This window comes from Oncorhynchus mykiss, chromosome 28, assembly GCF_013265735.2.
Source record: "Oncorhynchus mykiss isolate Arlee chromosome 28, USDA_OmykA_1.1, whole genome shotgun sequence".
Taxonomy (NCBI): Eukaryota; Metazoa; Chordata; class Actinopteri; order Salmoniformes; family Salmonidae; genus Oncorhynchus; species Oncorhynchus mykiss.
Genome location: NC_048592.1, coordinates 14227784 through 14233784, shown reverse-complemented (window position 1 = coordinate 14233784; position 6001 = coordinate 14227784).

Below are 6001 nucleotides of genomic sequence, written 5' to 3'. Positions count from 1 at the left end.
ATGCTCTCCCTGCACTCTGTTCCTTAAGTCTGTTTTGTGTTGACCCTTCTTTTTCAAGACCTCTGCGATCCGCCCTGGCATGCTGTCAATTAACTTCTGGGCCACATCCTGACTGATGGCAGCCCATTCTTGCATAATCAATGCTTGGAATTTGTCAGAATTTGTGGGTTTTTGTTTGTCCACCCGCCTCTTGAGGATTGACCACAAGTTCTCAATGGGATTAAGGTCTGGGGAGTTTCCTGGCCTTGGACCCAAAATACCGATGTGTTGTTTCCCGAGCCACTTAGTTATCACTTTTGCCTTATGGCAAGGTGCTCCATCATGCTCGAAAAGGCATTGTTCGTCACCAAACTGTTCCTGGATGTTTGGGAGAAGTTGCTCTCAGAGGATGTGTTGGTACCATTCTTTATTCATGGCTGTGTTCTTAGGCATAATTGTGAGTGAGCCCACTCCCTTGGCTGGGAAGCAACCTCACACATGAATGGTCTCAGGATGCTTTACTGTTGGCATGACACAGGACTGATGGTAGCGCTCACCTTGTCTTCTCCGGACAAGCTTTTATCCGAATGCCCCAAACAATCGGAAAGGGGATTCATCAGAGAAAATGACTTTACCCCAGTCCTCAGCAGTCCAATCCCTGTACCTTTTGCAGAATATCAGTCTGTCCCTGATGTTTTTCCTGGAGAGAAGTGGCTTCTTTGCTGCCCTCCTTGACACCAGGCCATCCTCCGAAAGTCTTTGCCTCACTGTGCGTGCAGATGCACTCACACCTGTCTGCTGCCATTCCTGAGCAAGCTCTGTGGTGCTGAATCAACTTTAGGAGACGGTCCTGGCGCTTGCTGGACTTTCATGGGCGCCCTGAAGCCTTCTTCACAACAATTGAACCGCTCTCCTTGAAGTTCTTGATGATCCGATAAATGGTTGATTTAGGTGCAGTCTTACTGGCAGCAATATCCTGCCTGTGAAGCCCTTTTTGTGCAAAGCAATGATGACGGCACATGTTTCCTTGCAGGTAACCATGGATGACAGAGGAAGAACAAGGATTCCAAGCACCACCCTCCTTTTGAAGTTTCCAGTCTGTTATTCGAACTCAATCAGCATGACAGAGTGATCTCCAGCCTTGTCCTCATTAACACTCACACCTGTGTTAACGAGAGAATCACTGACATGATGTCAGGTGGTCCATTTGTGGCAGGGCTGATATGCAGTGGAAATGTTTTTGGGGGATTCAGTTAATTTGCATGGCAAAGAGGGACTTTGCAATTAATTGCAATTCATCTTATCACTCTTCATAACATTCTAGAGTATATGCAAATTGCCATCATACAAACTGAGGCAGCAGACTTTGTGAAAATTAATATTTGTGTAATTCTCAAAACTTTTGGCCACGACTGTATAGTCAGTACGATTGCTGCCAGCTGGCTAAAGCAGGGGTAGAGCTGCCCCCATTCATCAAACTGCGAGGCCAGCTTTGTCATTGTCGTCAGCTGGTCCAACCCCTGAAATACATGAAACACTAAAAGACGTACAACATTATAGAAGAGCCAACAGAGTGGTAGTTCAACAGGAAATAGGGTTGGCCAACACTGGCCTAAAACTTTATCTTCAAAAGATTGTCACACTCATGCCATACCTTGAATGCTCCAACTAGCACATGTTGCTTGTGAGAGTGCCACTCTTGCAGCACAGCAGCCTCTGGCGCTTGCAATAACTGCCTGGAGAGGAGGGCCAGGTTAAAAGGTGTTTATCCTCTCACTAGAGAACACAGCCTAAGGTTGGAACCTCTGGTCTAGGCTGTCCTGGAGGCCAACAAGATATGGATCCATGACCTAATTACAGCACAAAACAGACAATAAATGATTAATAGCTGTTTGTTTTAGTTTATCCAACACCCATGATGTAACATTGGTTTCATCACAGCATTTGAAAACAAATGTTCTTACCTCCTCTCTGAACCGAGCCCAGAACTGCTCCCTGGTCTTGGTCTTCTCCACCTGGCCTCTCCCTCTCCCTGATGTTGAATGCCCCTAGACCCATTGGGTCATCGAGGTCCTGGTGGAGTTGGCTCAGAATCATCAGCATTTTTTTTATGGCAAGGAGTGATGCCATTGTCACAGGGACCTACAACACAAGAGTTATTTTGCTTGAAGTTATTATAATGAAGTGTTAGTAGTTCTTAAATATTTAATTGAGTCGTGCTGTTAAACTGAGACATTTGCACACATTTGAACATGAAGATAGAAAATAATGTACCCGCTCTTTTATGACCTGGAAGTTTACATCCTCCTTTTGGAATACTTTTGAAAGCCACGTCAGGCGAGGCAGCACGTCCGCCTGCAGGTAAAGTCCTGCCACAAATCTGTAGAGTTAAAAAAAGTGTTTCGCTCCACAATGATACATCAATTGACAGTACAAAACAGGTTTTAAAAGCCACATTGTGGACCATTCAAGTAAGAGTTTTGAGACACTGAAAGCAGTAATAGCATCATAGTACATTTATTTAATTTGAGTCCACTATAATCTATAATACATTTAGGCCTACCTGTATGTGGCACAGAAAGCATAGTGGCCCTAAGCAGTTGGGCACCTGTTCACCTCCACCTCCTCAGACTATGCAGCCAACACTGCGCTGAGGTTTCGCTGAAGATTAGCCGCGGCCAGGTGCTGGGACAGTCAGCGAACATTCTTTACTTGCTACAAAATACATTTATTTTGAGTGTAGATGCAGTAGGTAAACAAGAGGAGACCAGACTAGCCAAGTGAAGAAATTTGATGCATAATCTTACCTTAACTTTTAAGTACTGAAGGCCCAGGGTCGTTGAAGCAGCTTTTAAGACTTCTGTCTTGTTACTGCTTTTGGCAAATTAACTATGAAGCTGCTGCAGGTGCTCCTTGAAAGTGTCCATATAGGAGACCTCAGCTGATGCATCTTTACAGGCCAGAACAAGACTATGGGCTGCACAAGCCACAGACGCCATCCACGGGAAGGCATCCTTTAGCTGTTTTGCCACACCACTATGTTGTCGTGTTCGAAGACGAGGAAAATGATTTGTATCACAAGACCTACCGTAAAAAATAATAATAATAATCATTTAATTCTAAGACCTTGTGTTGTGTCCATACCAGTCATCACTGCAGCTCTATCAGTGCCCAAGCCGTACAATCTCTCTGTTGGTATCTTTCTGATGTGCAGCACCTCCTTGATGGCAGGAGTGTCTGCCTTGCCATCAGGGACTGACACCAGGTCCAGGAACTGGTTGTAAAGTTGAACCTCTTGGTCCATGTATCTGGAAAACATAAAAAAAATCCACACACATTATTAGTCATGTGACTGTAGAATATCACTATTAAAAATCATTTTGTAACTCTTATTGAAATAATACCTGACATGTAAATCCAGCTGCTTATTAGTTGCCATATCTGTAGTTTCATCAGCATCCAGGCCAATGGCTACAGATGTCTGGATGTCATGACATTGAGGATAGGCTCCTCCACAAGTTGAGCCAGAATCTTCAACATTTCGTCCACTATTATGTAGGACCTGTAGTTTGTGTTCTTGTCAATCTTTAAGTAAATGAGAACAATGTGAAATAAGTCCGGTGACATTTAAAAATCAAGTGAAGAAAACATTAGCAAAAACACAGAATTGCGGAGCAGTCATTCACCTTGAGCTTTGTGAAATAGTCACAAGCAACCCAGCAATTCAGCAAGGTCCAGCAGTTCTGGAAAGTTTGTGTGATGGTGCAGACATTTAAAACCCCCAATGACGGCCTCGTGCTCAAGCACTGTGGTTGGCTAGATGCAACCATGACTGAGGAACCTGTGAACAGCAACAGGCATAATGTGTTATTATTGAGCCACAATTAGTGCACAACCTGAGACATCTTTTACATTAGAAGACATTTTGAGAAATGGAAGGATCCAATAGAACAATCTTTACCTTTTGCCAGCATTGCATGAGCCCTCATACTTTCCATGTGGTGCTCTGTCCCTGGGTACTGGTTAATATAGTCCAGCTATAGTTATGTAGAGTGTAGTTTAGTGGAATTACTGGTGGCTGGAGCAATACCTATTACAGATAGAAAGCATTACAACACTACACATAATGCTACAAACTAGTACAGTCTAAATATGCAGAAACATTTTTAGCCCTTAGCCTAATTAAAGGAAATATGACTAACAATGTGGTGTATTATATAGCCACGGCTTCAGTCTGTCAATTTTAAGCCACTTTGGGTCCCATCCGGATTGCCGGTGGTGCACACTTGGACTTACTACTCGCTCCTCTCCTTTTATCAACTCCTTCCCTCTGCTCTCCTCTCTCCTTTTCTCCTTCCATCTGCCCTCCTGGCTCTCGCCTTTCCTCTGTTCCACTCTGCTCTCCTCTCTCCTTTTCTCGTTCCATCTCCCCTCTTGGCTCTCTCCTCTGCTCTATTCTGTCCCTTATATGCCCCTACCTCACTCCCCGGATTATGCCTCTTCTCTGTCTAGTAAAGTAAGCCATACACTTGTTATAAAAACGATAGCTTAAGCTTTTAAAGAGTTAGCTAACTAAAGAAAGTTTAATTTAATTCAGGCTGATTTCACATTAGCTAGCTAAGTTAACATTAGCTGATGCTCTTGTCCCTGCTCCCTCTTTCTCTTTCACTGCTGTGGCTGGAAATATTTCAATAAACTCATCTAAGAAAGAAAAAATCTAATCGAAGACAGATAAATGTAACTATCTTGCTTGCACTTGATACAGTTCCAAATTAACTAGCTAGCTAACTTGCTAGACTAGTAACATTAGTTAACCATGTTTCTGTCATCAACATACTTGTGGATATTGGGTAGCTAATTGCCGTTACAATTGTGGCAGCAATATTATAGATCTAAATGATGTTAGTAGGTTATAGCTAGCTTATGTAGTTAACTAGTTGGCTAGGTAATGTTAGTCAAACAAACAAACTAACATGAACGTCTTCCTATCACCATAAAATACCGCCATGAATTAACATGGACTGTCATTGGAGAAAAGTTTTTTTTGTAAGGCGTCGAGCTGCTGAAGGGTTCACGTCACGTTCATTTCACGTGACACGTACACGTCATGTAGACGTAGTAAGGCGACATGTTAGTTAAACGCAGACGTCCATAGACATTAGTAAGGTGTTGGTATCGTGTCATATCAGTCAGATGTTCAATGGTAGGCGACAGCCACACGTTGGTACGGTTGCCTAAGCTTAATTCTGGCATGTATCACCCCCCATACAAGTGCATTCTGAAGTGATTCAAATCCAGAGTCTTTATCAAGCACTGGTCACTCGCACACTGGTCACTGGCGCACTGTGTTTCTTGAGTTGCAGGCTGCCTGCCACCACTCACAGAGCTAAATAACCTTCAGAACTGTGTTGAACTCAGACATATTATCTATTTACCAAGAAAAGCAAATGTGCTTTACATAACTTTATTGAAACTATGTTTGGTAGAAATAGGATGTTTATTTTTGTGCGGCGGCAATGATTCTGCTGTGGCACAGCGCCACACTTAAATGAATGCAGAGGAAACACTGGGTTGTACGGGCAAATTCTCTAAAACAACATTGGAGGCGGCATATGGTAGAGAAATTAACATTACATTTTCTGGCAACAGCTCTGGTGGACATTCATGCAGTCAGCATGCCAGTTGCACACTCCCTCAAAATTTGAGACATCTGCACATTTTTAGAGTGGCCAATTATTGTCCCCAAATTGCAATGGTGCAATGATTGTGCTGTTTAATCAACTTCTTGATTTGCCACACCAGTCAGGTGGATAAATTATCTTGCCAAATGAGAAATGCTCACTATTAGGGATGCAAACAAATTTGTGGACAAAATTTGAGAGAAAAATGATTTTGTGCGTATGGAACATTTCTGGGATCTTTACATGTTGCGTTAATATTTTTTTGCTTCCAGCATCTTCCCCTGGATGAATCTAAGGACCGTGCTACAAGCAAATTACTGGAGTAAAGATGCGTAACAAAC